The sequence below is a fragment of the Homarus americanus genome, unplaced genomic scaffold (genome assembly GCF_018991925.1).
Source record: "Homarus americanus isolate GMGI-L3 unplaced genomic scaffold, GMGI_Hamer_2.0 scaffold31037, whole genome shotgun sequence".
NCBI lineage: Eukaryota > Metazoa > Arthropoda > Malacostraca > Decapoda > Nephropidae > Homarus > Homarus americanus.
The window spans coordinates 27148894-27166393 of NW_024722227.1; the positions used below are offsets into that span (position 1 = coordinate 27148894).

Sequence of the window (17500 nt, forward strand, 5' to 3'; positions counted from 1 at the left end):
AGCTTTGTGGTTATTTTCAGCTCCCTAAAGCTAAAGACACGATTTCGGAGTCCGCCCAAGGCTTGAGGTGCACATCTGATCCGATGATAAATCTCTTCATCGATGTCCGCGGTGGTGGACAGGAGGGAGCCGAGATACTGAAAGTGGGTAACATTAGAGAGGGTAGTACTGTTAAGCTGGATGAATGGTGGAGGTGTGTCGGAACCAGGGGCAGGCTGAAAGATAATCTGAGTCTTACGTACATTCACCTCAAAGCCGAAGTCTGCATACGCGTCTACATAGGTGTTCAGGTTTTCCTGTAGGTCGTGTTCAGTGTGAGCAACAAGGGTGAGGTCGTCTGGATACTGAAGCTCACTAATGGAAGCTGCCGACACCTTTGTTCCTGCCTGGAGTCGTCTTATGTTAAAAAAGACCCCCCTTCACCCCGTACTCGATGTTCACCCCACTGGGTAAAATGGCACTGGCACGAGTAAGGAAGGTAGCCAAGAAAATGGAAAAGAGGGTTGGTGCCAGTACACACCCTTGTTTTACCCCCGTTTGGATGGGGAAGAACTCAGACTGGGTGCCATTGTGCAGGACACTGCCGTTCATGCCATCGTGGAGTTGCCTCATAATGGCGATGAATTATGGTGGGCAGCCAAAACCGCTGAGGGTCCACCAGAGGGCTTCCCTGTTGACCGAGTCGAAGGCCTTGGTTAGGTCGATGAAAGCCATGTACAGGTCACGACGCTGTTCTCTGCACTTTTCCTGTATCTGGCGGGCAGCAAAGATCATGTCAGTGGTGCCACGTGATAATCTTGCTAGGTACGGAGAGCAGCGATATCCCACAGTAGTTGCCACAGTCTGGCCGGTCTCCCTTGTTCTTATAAATATTGACAATGGAGGCCCCTTAAAGAGCTTGGGAGATTTCCTCCTTTTCCCATATATTCTCCAGGAGAGAGTGGAGACGGCAGGTTAGCAGAGGTCCTCCTGCTTTATACACCTCGGCTGGATTCCATCAGGCCCTGAGGCTTTGTTATTTTTCATCTGTTTGATGGCGGTAGCTACCTCATCCAGGGATGGAGGATAGCTGAGGTGGGTCAGCTCTGAATGCTGAGGGACCTGCTGGGTAGTCAGGAGATCCACATCGGTGTTTCGGCTGAGCAGTGAATGGTAGTGCTCTTTCTAGTGCTGAAGGAGGCCTTCGTCGTCTTTAATTGTGTGGTTACTGTCAGATTAGCGAAGGGGGGCTGCACCACGAGTGACTGGCCCATAAAATGTTTTAGTGGAAAAATTCGCGCATCTTGTGCTGATCTGCAAGTCTTTATGCTTCATATGCACACTCACACACAGACACACACACGCACACACCTCAGACATATAGACAGACAGACAGACAGACAGACAAACATAAACTTTACTTCATAAAAAAACACACTGTATTTTCCCCTCTCTCACACCAATGCAAAAATATACACCCACACACACCCACACACCCTCACACCCCTCACACACCCTCACACCCCCCACACACCCTCACACCCCCCACACCCACCCTCGTAGTAATAATGATAACCACTCACTCGTATTGCAGTCCATTTACGGCAATAGTATGCAATGTATCAAAAGATTGTTCCATTGGGAAATTTGGAGAGCCGTAGCTGAAGTTAAGCCATATTTCACATACGAGTAAAGATACACGAGAATGAATTTGAGTTTTGTTAAAGCGAGATGGGGAGTTTTAGTTCCAGGTTATGATGTATTACGGTGATGTCGAGTGAAGTTTTAAAGTCGGAAGTCGGTGTGGCAAGGTAGAGGATGAAGTAAGAGAAATTCGGGAGTTTTAAAGTCACATTGTGGTCCATTGTGAAGTGGGGTGTTTTAAAGTCGGGTTCTGGTCTATTGTGAAGTCGGGTGTTTTAAAGTCGGATTTTTAGAAAGGTGTCGGGGGTGTGAGAGTCGGGGAAAGTATTGTAATGATAATTCAGGTTATTTAGAGTAATACTATCATTAGAGAAACACACACACACACACACACACACACACACACACACAAACACACATACACACACACACACACACACATACACAACAAATACTAACAGAATAACAAAGGCAGCTGTACATTATTTCATATATGAGTGAACCTTTAAGGCAGAAAATATATGGCAATTTTTTCAGTGAACGCGTCGATTAGGGGGTGAAGTGATAGACTGTGTTTTTCGTGCCACATGACACACACAGAGGCAGGGAGAGGAGATATGTGTGTATGGTTGTATCTCTTTATCAGATTATCTCTCTTCCTATCTCTCTCTCTCTCTCTCTCTCTTTCTTATAAACACACCACCACTACTACCATTACTGTCACCACCACTACCACCACCACTACTCTCTCTCTCTCTCTCTCTCTCTCTCTCTATCTCTCTCTCTCTCTCTGAACATTATAATTATCACCCCCACAACAGCTAAACTCCTGCTCTACGAAGCCCATGTGTTGTTGACAGTTTGTGTGGTGTGAGTGGCCAGGAGGCGTACCAATGTTTTAGAGACACTCTCAGTGATTGATCGTAGGGGGATACAGATGATGGTTATTGTACATCTGGCAGTTGAACCAAAACAAAAACGCTATGATAGTTTGAGATTTCGTGTATTATCGTACTTAGATCGAAGTCTTATTTCGATTTTGTTTTTGGAAGTTAATTAATAACTAATGCTCGGTGTTTAATATTTGTGAATAGATGAACCTTACTTAACAGTGAATAATTCCAAGTTATTATTGTACATCAGTCATCTTGAACCACACCGAAGGTAATATATGTGTGAAATATCGTCTGGTTTTAGGCATTTAATCGTTATTATTTTCCTGTGGGATTTTATATACATTAAATTAACATAATAAATAACTAAACTGAACGATAGGAGATACAATATTCATTATTATACATCAATCATCATGAATAACCAACCAACAGACGCTCTTATATCAATCAAGTATCGTCAGGTTTAAAAATATTGAATTATTCTTTTTTTTCAGTTTTAGTAATTGAGAATGTGATCATTTACCTGAGGGTGATTGAAGGTTGCACCGTAATCAATAACTCTGGGTAATTATTATATATCAATAACAATGACCCAGAAATAAATAGTGGTGGTTTATTGGGGTTATTGTCTGCAGAGATTTAGTGATTTTGTTATTAATTTTTAATACTGGGATTTATGACTTATAGAATTAATATGTATGTATGTATGTATGTATGTATGTATGTATGTATGTATGCATGTATGTATGTATGTGTGTGTGTGTGTGTGTGTGTAATAATAATAATAATAATAATAATAATAATAATAATAATAATAATAATAATAATAATAATAATAATAATTAACGGTTCATTGAAAAAGTTCAGCAGCCCGAAGGTGGAAAATATACATTAGACAAAAATGACTTATTACATACAAAGACATGGGGTGGGTGGGTCGTTTAACAAAAGCTTTCATTACTGAAAGGAGAAGGAACATGAATTGAACATACAAATTATTATAGTTTACAGTTGATGGCCCGGGCTGGTCTCTTGCCATACTGTGTGAGGTCACATAGGCCACGTGGTGCAGTAACTCGTCCGTAGGTGTTGATATGAAGGACCTCACATGGTCATGGAGATACCAGGTGGTGTGGGGTGGTGTCACAGTACCTCACTCTCTGCTAGATGGTGTTGTGTTACCTCAGAGTCAGGTGTAAGGCTGACCCAGGATTGTTCCCAGGATGGACTGATTAACACCGTCTGGTCAGGTGATGGTGGTCGGTGGTTCCCAGGGGTGCTTATCTCACTGGTGGGTCACGGTTCTCACTGGTACTATCTAGTGCTGAATTCACTGGCTTAAACACTGTTCATCACTGTTCAACACGGGAATATGTTGATGTCCCTGTGGTGAGGATGGGTTGGGGAGAGGGAGTTGAGGAATGGGCCGAACATTGGCCAAGGGAGGCCGATGCTCAGCAGGAGCAGCGCCTGATAGGTCTTGACCCTTCGGTGGTCAAGGATAAGTGTGTGTACACTGTACAGCCTGTGGTGTAATGGTCAGCATTCTCGCCTCTCAAGCGAGCGGACCCGGGTTCGATCCCCGGGCAGGGTGAAACTATGGGCAAGTTTCTTTACGCCATTTCCCTCTATCTACCCAGCAGTAATTGGGAACCTGGATGTTAATCGATTTGCAGTCGTGTTCAGGGTAATTGTTAGCCAGTGCAGTTGGCGAGTTGTCCGGTCTTCTCGGACTATTCCTTGACACTGGGTCATGCAGCTCGTTAACTCAGGGTGTGGTTGTTGTGTTGTCGACAGCTTCAACACCTTAAACAAATTCACGCCTAGGTGGCACTTGGGCTGGCCCTCCTAGTTACACGAGGGGCAACCATTATAGATAGAGAGACCACCAACAGTCCAGTGAGAGATAGCAGAGAGACCAAGAGACCAATGAGAGATAGCAGAGAGACCAAGAGACCAGTGAGAGATAGTAGAGAGAGTGAGAGATAGTAGAGAGACCAAGAGACCAATGAGAGATAGCAAAGAGACCAAGAGACCAATGAGAGATAGTAGAGAGACCAAGAGACCAATGAGAGATAGTAGAGAGACCAAGAGACCAATGAGAGATAGTAGAGAGACCAAGAGACCAGTGAGAGATAGCAGAGAGACCAAGAGACCAGTGAGAGATAATCAGTCCAACATCCATCAGTAAGTCAGTTTAAAAAGTTATTGGAGAATAATTAATATTATTAATTGATATAATTCTGTATAACTTTTAATAAGCAACGAGAATAATTTTATGTAAATCACAAAATTAACGAGGATGGTTCCATTTAATTATTGGAATAAATCACTATAATTAAGCTAAATCCAGTATAATTCATATAATTAACGAGAATAATCAAGTATAATCTGTCTCTATTATCATCTTAGTTAACAATGATAATCTAGAATAATTCATCTAAACAAAGCGAATAATGCAAAAACAATTCGTATAATTTCATGGGCAATAATAATTCACATTCCGTCTTATTACCTTGAATAATCCAGAATAATTTACCGTACACATGAAACAATTCACAATAATTAACACGAATGCTAAACACACACACACACATATACACACTATCATATTCCCGGGGATAATCCAGTATAATTCATTTCATTACCGGTGGATAATTCGGCATAATACGACCCATTAACTCAATAACTCAATACAATTATTCAGTGATCACAGGAGTCAGCTCACCACAAGACTCATAGCTGGCTTGTTAGTGATAACCCGGGATGGCATTAGCTTCGCCTGGCTCGACCAATCACATCCAGGCAACCATACTAATTACTCAATCACCTAGATAGGGATAGGTCGTTCTATCAAAGTCGTTTAGTCGGGTTTGAACAGTTAGTAAATGGTGTTGAAGGTTGTAATGAACAGGTGGTGGAATGATGAGGTGAATGGCAGGTTTAACTTGTTATTTTTTTTTTGTGTTTAAGTGTGTGTGTGTGTGTGTGTGTGTGTGTGTGTGTGTGTGTGTGTGTGTGTGTGTGTTTGTAGACTTATGCATATTTTCTTCTCCGGGTTTTATTATGTATTGACGAAACCAAAAGACATATTTTCTGTTGATAAAATATTCACCCAGAGGGACATCTTATTCTTAGACGTTAAAAGCTCTTAATGTTGTTCCCAGAGGCTTGTACTGTATTGTCAACACCCGGGTAGACAGACAGACAGGCAGACAGGCAGACAGACAGGCAGACAGGCAGACAGGCAGACAGAGTGAGAGAGCGATAGAAAGAGAGAGGTGTAAAGTGAGAGACAGGAAGACAGTGAGAGAGGGAGATAGAGAGGGTGACAGAGTATGAGAGACAGATGCAGAGAGAGACAGAGACAGTGAGAGACAGAGAAACAGTGAGAGACAGAGAGAGATGGAGACAGATAAGAAGAGATAAAGAATAAGAGAAATACAGACATACAACGTGATTCACAGCAGTGTTATACCAGACAGTGGGCACTTTGTCGGTCACCTTCAAAGTGCCAGAGACAAGGACCACCGCGGTGTTTACAACTGACAAATACTAACAGATGTCTACCAGTGTCAGTGGCCCTCAAAGTACCGCCAGTGAGTTTATGGCCACCGGGGACAAACACTTCCGTCCGCCCACAACAGATATCAACAGATGGCCACCAATCACTTACTCCCGACGCCCTCTGTACCTTCTAAAGCGTGGGAACGGTTATCCTGATGGCAGTGTTATCGCAGGACTAAAATCACTGAACATATTCCATGCTGGCAGCCGTAGACCAGGACGTCATAAACAGAAGCCCATTAGGACCATCACCTCCACTAGGAAACCAGAGAAACCCTCTCCTGACAGACTGTACCAATACACTGAAGTTCCCCGGATATGGTATGGTCTCCCCTCCTTACTGCTCTCCAACGTCACATCCTTAGCTAATAAATTTGACGAACTGGCAACCACAGTCCTATCAGTAGCTGCCAACGTTGTGCTATATGTGAAGCTTGGCAAATTGTTCCTTGCCATATTGAGGGATATCAACTCTTCCATCACCTTCGTTCACATGGTCGCGGAGGGGGCGTTGTCGTCTTCTGTCAAGATGAATATGTCCATCACGCCTGGATGTTTTAGTCCTAGCTGATGTGGAGGCATTATGGGTACGGGTCGTGTCACGGGCCCACCCACGCCACACTGCTTCTATCATATACTGTGTGAGATAACATCCACCTCGCTTTCCCACCAGACACACTCTTATCACATCACCTCATTACCACCTCAGAGTTAGGTACCCATGTGCCAAGTTAGTACTATGTGGGGATTATAACGAAATTGACACCACTGATATCCAGGACCAGCTGTCACTATCACAAGCTGTGAACTTCCCCACACACAGTCAAAATACCCTTGACCTTATCTTAAATAACTTAGCGGACCAGTACCAACCACCTCAACCAATGCCTCCTATCGGGTGTAGCACACACCTATCAGTGCTCTGGTTCCCAGCTGCCACTACCAGCCACGTGCAGAGACCCTACATCAAGACCTACAGGCCGATTACTGACTCTGCAGTGCGTCTCTCGACTGAAGTACTTTGTGTGGATGACGCGGACACCAAATGGATAAATTATACCAGCACCACCACGGAAGCTCACCACCACTTCTTCCCCGAGAAGTCCGTCAGATCACACCCAGCTGCCTTGCCCTGGATCACACCTCGGATCAAAAGACTTATGCAACAGAGAGACAGAACCTTTTATCTCAATGACCACAACCGCTACAAGTCCCTTCACAACCAAGTCATCCGTGAAATTCGCACTGCAAAGAAGTCTCACTACCCAACCAAGTTGCAACACCTGAAGCAGACCAACATCAGTCAGTGGTATGGTAAGCTTAAAGAACTCTGTGGGTTAAACAATAAGACACACCCCCTCCCCTCTTCCTTAGACACCTCACTAATGGTGACGCAGCTGAGCAATCAAATAACCATTTCACAACTACAGTACATGCATGCCAGACGTTCCCCCGGCTTGACACAACCAGTCTCCCTGCTTACCTACCAGCCCCCTTTCCCACTGACTTAGTCGAAGAATTTGAAGTAGCAAAATGTCTGGACAAACTAAAGTTAAAGCGCTCCACCACCCCCATCGACTTACCAATGAAACTCTTCAAGGAGTTCTCCCCGGAACTAGCTAAAGTCTCTGCTCCATCATCAATGCTTCCCTCAGCCAAGCAAGATGCCCAGCTGACTGGAAGACCTCATATGTGTCACCAGTGCCCAAGTCAACCAGCCCATAATCCTGAAATAAGCTACGACCCATTGCCATCACCCCAATACCCAGCTTAATCTGTGAAAGTTTCGTGTTTGTCTGGGCTTATGCTGATATTGCAGGCGCCATCGATCCTCAGCAATTTAGCAATATGAAAACTTCCTCCACCACTCACTGTCTTGTCAACTTTCTCGACTACATATACCGCCATCTGGAAAAACAAAAGATGTCTCTAGCTGTCGCCTTCACTGACTTCACCAAAGCATTTGACCTAGTCGACCACAATTTAATCATCAACCTAAGGTTTCGAAGAAGTCTTATGCCATGGCTTACACACTTCCTTAGTGACCGTGGCCAATCCGTACGCTTCCGTGGGGCTGTCTCCACTTTTCAGTCACTCACCTGTGGCGTCCCCCAAGGCACCAAGATGGGACCGCTCTGTTTCCTTATACTTATCAATGCCCTAAGAGAATCCTCTGCTCGCTGGAAATATGTCAACGACTCCACCGTTGGGATCAGTGTCAACAACACGGCTCCCGACTACACCGCCCTCCAGGTTTTATTGAACAGTCTCCAAAATTGGGCCACCAACAACCACGTTATCATCAACCATACCAAGACCATGGTTATGCACACCAACCTCTCCTCCGACGTTGTCCCACCCCCTTAAGGAGTCATTACACTCTCAACAAAAGCTTCTCAAACACCTGGTTACGATGAATGTGAGAATGGACAGAATGGAGCTGGTCATCTCGGAATGGTGTCAGATTCTTTGTTCATTTTTGAGACTGTATAGTGCTTGTAGTGTTTGAGAAGTTTTTGGTGGGTGTACATATATTTACACAAGATAAGAAAATATCTCACCTGAATATCACCTGAGGGAGAGAAACCAACCAGCACCCATCACAGCAGCCAACAACCAATCAGCGGACGATAATGACCAACAATTATGACCAATCACCGCACGCCATGCCCTCAAACGCGTGGTGGATTATAACCAAAATCAACCCCCGTTCTATAAGTTTGACACAACCATGTTCCTTGCCCAACCTCGAACACCTGATAATGACCCCAGGTAAATGATATCATAAAGACAGTCCTAATGACTTCCTCTGGCATAAATGATTCTCTTAGGGTGATTAATAGATCCTAAATCGCTAATCACAGACGAGGGGTTAGTTGTTCGGTAATCACAGTCCCGCCTGCTTGCGTGGATGGACGAGGAGGAGGAGGGGGGGGGAGCACTACGATTATTAGGTGTAGAAAATGTCAGTCCATAATCACAAAAGCATTGATCGAAAAACATTTCTTGAAATTTAAAAAAAAAATTTAATTGATTATACATTAAAATTCCGGTTATTAATTTTTTTGGGGGTCGATTCCAATAGGTTTACCTATAAGATTAATAATACTAATATTTCCACGTCATATAATATTCCTTTACACGTAAATAAAAGAACAACGCGTTAAATCTGAATAGTTAATTATCTTCCTGCACCTGCCAAACACACACGTTTGATTTATCACTCAATAACATGACGTTAGTGAATAAAAGGCAAATTAGTGTGTGTGTGTGTGTGTGTGTGTGTGTGTGTGTGTGTGTGTGTGTGTGCTGAATATTATTAATCTTATTGGTACACCTATTATGTGTATCACTAATGTCTGTCTTTATTTCTCTCTGTCTATATATTTGGGTCTTATTCCCTCTTTCTCTTTTTACTGTCTGTCTGTCTGTCTGTCTGTCTGTCTGTCTGTCTGTCTGTCTGTCTGTCTCATTCAATCTATATATCTCTTCACAAAAAATATTGCAAAATTTTATATGAAAATCAGAGAAAAGAGGAAAATAGACAGACAGATGACAGCCAGACAGACAGATGACAGACAGACAGACAGACACAGGCAGACCACATTTAATGCATCACCGATTCCATTCCTATTCCAACTCATACTAAAGAATTCCAAGGTGAGAATTCCCGTTCCCACTACCGCCCCGCCAAAAAAAAAAAATCCAATTATGAGCATTTTGAGATATTCCAAACACGAGCCGAAGATAAAGGGATTTGATGTACCTCTCTGAGTCCTGGGTCCACCTGTTCGAATCCACTTAGTATGGAATGAGGTAAGAGTAGATAGATTTGATAGATAGATAGATAGATAGATAGATAGTGGAAGCAGATTCTCCTTCGCAGTTCACAGATGGTGTAGTACCACCAGCTCGAGCTCTGGGTAAGTGAACCAGCTGTGATGGAGCGTATTGTTACCAGCTGGTGATGAGTGAGTGAGTGAGTGAGAGAGAGAGAGAGAGAGAGAGACATAATTAAAGAGTTTGAGTACCATCCTCCGCCAAGCTACACAGAGGTAGTCATGCAGGAAATTAACTCTCTCTCTCTCTCTCTCTCAGTAATTATCGCTCTCATTTTTTTCTACTATTATTATTATTGTTGTAATTGATATGAATGAGGTCATATATTTAATGGTAATATTAACATAATGGTAATATTAATGTTAATATTAATTATGAAATTACATTATAACTACTACTGACCTCACCTGACCTGACCTGACCTAACCGCTAATGTTTTATCTAATATTCGTAACATTTCATTTACTATTTCAGCTACAAAACTGATGTGTGTAGAAAGAAAGAAAGAAAGAAAGAAAGAAAGAAAGAAAGAAAGCAAGAATGAAAGAAAGAACTATATTAACATGGAAATACGTCTATACATTAATTTTCAATTTGTAAACTTCACTTAAAACTAAGAATTACAGTAAAAAGTCAAATATTTTCTTTTACATTTTCCCATCAACAGGTTTTAAAAATGAGGATTTATATAACACAGGTACATATATACATTCATATATATATTCCTTCTGCATATAAATATTGAGTACACGAATGATGTGAAAAATAATTATTGATAAAGGAGGGATAAAGAGGAAATAATACCGGATAATTAGCGAAGTGGTAAACACGAGGATAAGTCAATTAAATGTTATTATCTTATCTTCGTAGAGGCGGTGAGAGAGAGAGAGAGAGAGATATGGAGAGAGAGAGAGAGAGATATGGAGAGAATGAAGAAGAAACAGAGAGAAAGACAACGAGGAAGAGAGAGAGAGAGAGAAAGAGAGGTTACTAAAAATTCTTTCACCTTTTAAATTCAAAGATTTTTTTTAAACAATTCTTTGACTCAACTCCCTCCCTCCTTCCCTCCCTCTCTCGTACACTACCTCCCATTCCTCTCCCTCCCTCCCTCCTTCCTTCTCCCTTTCCTTCCTTCTTGGTAATGATTCTCAACCCTCTCTTCCATTTTCCTTTCCTTGCCTATTTTCCTCCAACCATCTTTCTCTCTCTCCCTTCCACACAACTTTCTCCACCCACCCTCCATCCCTCCCTCCTTCCCTCCCTCACAGCTCCCTCCTTCTCTCCCACACGCCTCCCTCACCCTCTCCTTCCTCCTTACTCTCCCAACTCACAAAAACATAGACTATAAAGCCACTTCCCTCCTACACTCCACAATATTTGGAGGCTGCTTCCACCCGCGTTTGGTTTCAGCCTTCATAAGAATTCATAACAGAGTCGAGCATTTTGTCAACAGGAACTTTTGGTCTTTTTAAGCTGATATTTAATATTTTTGGGTCAGATAAAAATTATTTTTAAAAACAACAAAACACGTATTTTTTTTTTCTCTCTATAAATATGAATCGTAATAAATTTGGGAAGTTTTTTAATTTTATGATTTTTGTTGACTTTTTTTTAATATGAAGAGTAATTTATTGATAAAGACTCCTGCGATAGATAAAGACTCCTGCGATAGATAAAGACTCCTGCGATAGATAGATAAAGACTTCTGCGATATATAAAGACTCCAGCGATAGATGAAGACTCCTGCGATAGACAAAGACTCCTGCGATAGACAAAGACTCCTGCGATAGATAAAGACTCCAGCGATATATAAAGACTCCTGTGATAGACAAAGACTCCTGCGATAGATAAAGACTCCAGCGATATATAAAGACTCCTGCGATAGACAAAGACTCCTGCGATAGATAAAGACTCCAGCGATATATAAAGACTCCTGTGATAGAGACTCATGAGATAGATAAAGACTCCTGCGATAGATAAAGACTCCTGACGATAGACAAAGACTCCTGCGATAGATAAAGACTCCTGCGATGACTCCTGATAGACTATGAATAGATAAAGACTCCTGCGATAGATAAAGACTCCTGCGATAGATAAAGACTCCTGCGATAGATATATCATGTTATTAACCTCACACCACTATTTATGTATGACGTTATATCGCCTTTGTTACACACTGATTAAATTATTATGCAAATTTCACCCCTGGGGACCAATATGGTCTACAGAGAATAATTTCAGTTTGTATAAAAGTGGATTTTCATTTTATATACCAATATATATATATATATATATATATATATATATATATATATATATATATATATATATATATATATATATATATATATATATATATATTGAGTGTGTGGAGCTTTTCTTATGAGGGAATAATATTGTTTATATATTTTAAATTGTTTTTTTTATAATGTAAATGAACCAAGTTAATGTTTCTTTTTTTAATTACGTGTGTGTGTGTGTGTGTGTGTGTGTGTGTGTGTGTGTGTGTGTGTGTTCGCACACAGAGTGGTGTAATGAGTCTAGTGTGGCAGCATTATGTTAGTGTTAAGGTGCAAGCACTGCTTGCTCCTTCTCGCTTTCAGCTGCCGCCGCTGGCTAACCCTCGTGGCGAACAGGGAAGCAACTTGCATAAGTCTTCCCCTGCCAGTACACAGCCTCTTCACCATCAAGACTCTTGCTGTGCCTCCTCGTGGCAACACACGGTAACTGGATGACTCGTGGGCCCAGGCTAGACCAGCAGGTTAGACCAGAAGGACGGCGCATAGGCCCACTGGCATGTGGACACGTCCTGGTGCCTACCAACCACCGCCCCGCTGCCTTTAGGATTAACCTTGGTAGGTATAAGGCTACGGGAGTAAATCCCGAACGAAAAATCTGCGGTGGAGCCCCGCATCAGGCAGACATGCTTACAGAGCTCCAACAAAACCCCCTAACGGCTGTATAGACTTAAGAGGTGACCACCATGGAAACCCAACGACTACACCGGCGGATGAAGACAATGCCTGATGGACAGGCCACTAAGGCGAAACCCAACAAACTGGACTATCGGCAGTCCATTGCAACTCTTCCTCTCCCCAGTCATTGCAACACTTGCACCACTGGATCAGTAAAAGGGAGAGACAAGATATGTGGTTGCAGCCTGCGCTCCTGCCTCACCACATAAATCAGTTCACGCACAGCCATCATCCAGCTCATCATACCTCTCATCATCATCAAAACCATTATACCCCTAAAGGATCTCTGGCGACAGACGGGGACAGGGAGAGATGACTGACGGGAGTCTCTAGTCGCAACTCACATGGGCGGCACAGATAAGTTGGTCGTTTATGCACTGGGATCTAGGCAGCAGTGCAATCTGGTCCTGTCTGTGCGACTGAGCAGCCCTTTCGAGGAGCCACTCTGCTCACCCTACATAGGGAGGGGGCTAGAAAAGGTGCCCTAAACATAGCCTGCCTAAAAAAACAACCAGACTGGGCAACCGCACTCAGTAAGGTCATCTTTATGCAGTTGAAAACACAATCAAAATCACAGAACCAAACGTAAACAAACTATACAACCTCTTATGGTCGCTCCATGGAATGTCAGGACCCTTCTGGATACTGGCACAAATGAGCATCCTGAAAGAAGAACTGCCCTTGTGGCAAAAGAGCTGGCTTGGTATAACATAGACATAGCAACTATTAGTGAGTCCCAGCTCCCAGACGAGGGTCAACTCACAGAACGGGGGTCTGGCTATACCTTCTTCTGGAAGGGTAAGCCTGCTGCAGAGAGAAACCACATCTATGGAGTTGGCTTTGCTATCCGCCAATGCATCCTACACAGGCTAACTGAAATGCCTATTGGGATCAAACAGCGCCTCATGACGCTCCGGGTCCCACTGAAACACTCAAGTCACGCCTTTTTAATCATTCTATCAAGGGAGACTGGTCAGACTGTGGCGACTACCGCGAGATCTCGCTGCTGTCAGTAGCTGGCAAGATTATCGCCTGAGTCCTACTGAACAGACTTCTTCCTGAGCGGAAAACTTCCGCCCAGAATCTCAATGTGGCTTTAGAGCATCACGTGGCACCACTGACATGATCTTTGCTGCCCGCCATATACAGGAAAAGTGCAGAGAACAGCGTCGTGACCTGTGCATGGCTTTCATCGACCGAACCAAGGCCCTTCGACTCGGTCAACAGGGAAGCCCTCTGGTAGACCCTCAGCCGTTTTGACTGCCCACAAAAATTCATCGCCATTGTGAGGGAACTCCGTGATGGCATGAACGGCAGTGTCCTGCACAAGGGCACCCAGTCTGAGTTCTTCCCCATCCAAACAGGAGTTAAGCAAGGGTGTGTACTGGCACCAACTATCTTTTCCATTTTTTGGGCTGCCTACCTTAATCGTGCCAGCGCCAATTTAGCCGTCGAGGTGGACGATTCAAAGCAGGAACAAAGGTGTCGGCAGCTTCCATTGCTGAGCTTCAGTATGCAAATGACCTCACCGTTGTTGCTCACACTGAACGCGACCTACAGGAGATCCTGAACACCTACACAGATGAGTGTGCACACTTCGGCTTGAAGTGAATGTACAGTACATAAGACTCATATTCTCTTTCAGCCTGCCCCTGGCTCAGCCACACCTCCACCATCCATCCAGCTTAACAGTACTACCCTCTCTAATGTTACCCACTTTCGGTTTTGGTATCTCGGCTCCCACCTGTCCACCATTGATAAGAGATTCAGCATCGGATCAGATGTGCATCTCAAGCATTTGGCAGACGACATACCCGTGTCTTCAGTTGTAGGGAGCTGAAATTATCTACAAAGTTACACGTATATCGAAAAGTGGTCCTCCCCACCCTGCTATATGGCAGCGAGACATGGGTTATATACAGGAGGCACCTCAAGACACTTGTAAATTTTCACCCGCATAGTCTACATTCCATCCTCTGAGTTCGCTGGGAAGACAAGAGAACAAATGCCAGTATTCTCGCTGACACCAACTGTAGGAGCATCGAGGCTACCATTATCCATGAACAACTACGCTGGACTGGCCATGTTACCCGCATGGACGACAGTAGACTGCCAAAGCAGCTACTTTACAGTCACCTAACGAATAGTAAACGTAACGCTGGCGGGCAACTGAAAAGGTATAAGGATAGTCTTAAGACAAACCTGAATAAGTGCCAAATCGACCCCTCACTTGGGAGACGATTACTCCACACCGTAATGCTTGGAGCACCACAGAAGGTGTCCGACTGCATAACAAGGCAGATAAGTGCCAACGCCGGAAAGACGCTGTCGCTGCCCCTCCCGCACTAGATGTAGCCCCCCACACTTGCAACTTCTCTGATCGACCCTGCCGGTCCCGTATCGGCCTCTTTAGTCACCTCAGAACTCACCAACTTCGGTGACACCCGTAATAGCTCTTATCATTGTATCATAGCTGGATGATCGTCATACTCGATTCCGAGTGACAGCAAAGTAGTAGTAGTAGTAATAGTTATTTGTGTGTTTGTGTGTGTGTGTGTGTGTTCTTCCCTTAACAATATATATTCTTTTATACTTTGCTCTCCCTCCCTCACCGCCACTCAACTTTCATTAGCCACAACTTAACTTTACCTCAGAGATCCTCATATCGCTTAATACTTTCTCTCAGCTGCAATAGAACCTCGACCACTATTTCCCACAGGTCTCTCTCTCTCTCTCTCTCTCAAAAATAAAAGAGAGAAAAAAGGTGCGAGTAAATTTTTTTTCAAAACACTGAAGTTGAGGGAAAGTTGGTTAGGTTAGGTTAGGTTAGGTTAGGTTAGGTTAGGTTCTATCCCCTGTTTGGGGGGTTGCCTCTGCCACTCCTGGGTTACATAACCATCCTCGAAGTGGATTTTGACAAACATTTGAAATTGGATCAAACACCTCAACAACTGCACCCGCAAGGCCTCGCTCAGGGGTCTGCGCCCTGAGAAGGTTGACTAGATTCCTTGACCACAGTGGGATCCTGACGCTCTATAAGGCCTTATTTAGAGTACTCATCCCTATTGTGAATGTCCAGCGCTCCTTCGCCCATTGGAAAACTGGACAAGATACAGAGGCGAGCCCTGCGACTGATGGATTCTGCCTCACCACCCTACAGGTGTTTCACAAGGCCCAGATCCAAGAGGTGCCTGAACTGGCGGGACTCAGGCTGCCCCTACGAGCTGGCCAAAGGAGAACGAGAACGGTGCTGTCGAGCGTCCTGCTGGTGGAGGTCACGAGCCAGTCAGCATCAGAGGACCTTAATGGCCAGAGTTTCAAGACTGTGGAACCTCTTCACGGCGGCCATACCGGATGTCGAGAAGATGACTACCCAACAGGTCAAGATGGCTGCTTATAGATGGTGAGCGACACTACCAACTCAACTGATTCTTCCGCTAACTTGACTTACTCGTCTCTCCACACCATATCATTATTAAGCTCTACAATATTTACTGTGTATTACTATGTATTTCTTTCCTAAACTATTATCTACAATATCAACACTATTATATATTTAATGTCTTTAATTAATAACCAATGTCCTTAACTATGTACTGTATGATAATTTACTGTAACAATCCTGGGGAAGCTTTACAGAAAGGATAGTTTAACCCAAATTGTTCCTCGTCAGTGATCCCTATGTAATCAACTGTTTAAATAAGAGAGAGAGAGAGAGAGAGAGCGAAAAACAGAAGATAGGGGAACAAGAAGGGAAAGAGGGAAGACAAATTGATGAGTGAGAAGGAATGAGAAAAGGGGGAGGAAGGAGGGAAGAGGAGCAGGGGAGAGAACGAATGATCTATAAAGAGTAGGAGGAGGAGGAGGAGGGGTGGTAGGGGGAATAAGGAAGAAGAAGTAAAGGGGTAGGAGGAGGAAGGGGGAAGAAGAGGAGGGGTAGGAGAAGAAGGAGAAGAAGGGGAGGAAGAGGGAGAGGAGGTGTAGTAGGAGGAGTAGGAGGAGAAGAAGGAGAAGGAGTAAGAAGCAGTTACTAGTGATATACACACATCCTTATATCCTCTATAGTTCGTCCTAAAGAGAGAGAGAGAGAGAGAGAGAGAGAGAGAGAGAGAGAGATCTTAGAGAAAAAAGTAACCCAAATATAAGAAAGAGGAAGTATTTTCAGGAGCGGGAAGAGGAAGAAGAATTGGAATAAAAGAAGGAAGAGGAAGAGGAAAAAAGAAGAAAAGTAAGAGAAGGGAGAAGAGGAAGAAGGAAGGAAGACGAGTAGGAGGATGTAGAAGAAGAAAAGGAGGAAGAGGAGGAAGAGGTTGATGAAGAAGAGGAAGAGGAGGAGGGGGAGGGGGAGGAGGAAGAGGAAGAAGCAGTTAAGGAAAAGATACTGAGGAAGGTTTCATCGTTTAGCTAAAGGATTGAATTTCTTTTATGTGGCTGGGGGGAGAGAGAGAGAGAGAGAGAGAGAGAGAGAGAGAGAGAGAGAGAAAGAGAGAGGTAAAAGAGAGAGAGAGAGAGAGAGAGAGAGAGAGAGAGAGAGAGGTAAATAGACAGATAGATAGATAGAGAGAGAGAGAGAGAGAGAGAGAGAGAGAGAGAGAGAGA

At 43.7% G+C, this 17500-nt stretch overlaps 1 non-coding gene across 1 annotated transcript; it reads left to right on the top strand.

The window, feature by feature from the left end:
• Positions 1-4040: 4040 nt before the first annotated feature.
• On the top strand, positions 4041-4114 carry Trnae-cuc. The gene has a single exon. It is a non-coding gene; the product is annotated as a tRNA-Glu (tRNA).
• The last annotated feature ends 13386 nt before the right edge of the window (positions 4115-17500 follow it).